Source organism: Nanorana parkeri, unplaced genomic scaffold, assembly GCF_000935625.1.
Source record: "Nanorana parkeri isolate BGI_ZX_2015 unplaced genomic scaffold, ASM93562v1 scaffold1425, whole genome shotgun sequence".
NCBI classification, from domain to species: domain Eukaryota; kingdom Metazoa; phylum Chordata; class Amphibia; order Anura; family Dicroglossidae; genus Nanorana; species Nanorana parkeri.
The window spans coordinates 411067-411322 of NW_017307693.1; positions in this window are offsets into that span (position 1 = coordinate 411067).

The window sequence follows — 256 nt, forward strand, 5'->3', positions numbered from 1 at the left end:
GTAATTTTTCCTTAAAATAGTAAAAAAACCAACCCCCCCCCCCCCCCGGGGGGAAAACCCACATCCTCGAAAACAACAATACTGACGGAGGACTTCCTAGGCAATCACAACTTTTCCTCGTCCAGCTTACAGGAGAAAACAAGCGGCTCCGAACAATGGCCGCCCGGTTCGCACGTGTAGAAGGAATAAAACAAAAGCCTGTGAATGGAGGAAGCGAATCGGAACGTGTGTCCTCAGGGACTTTGAAGCCCCCACC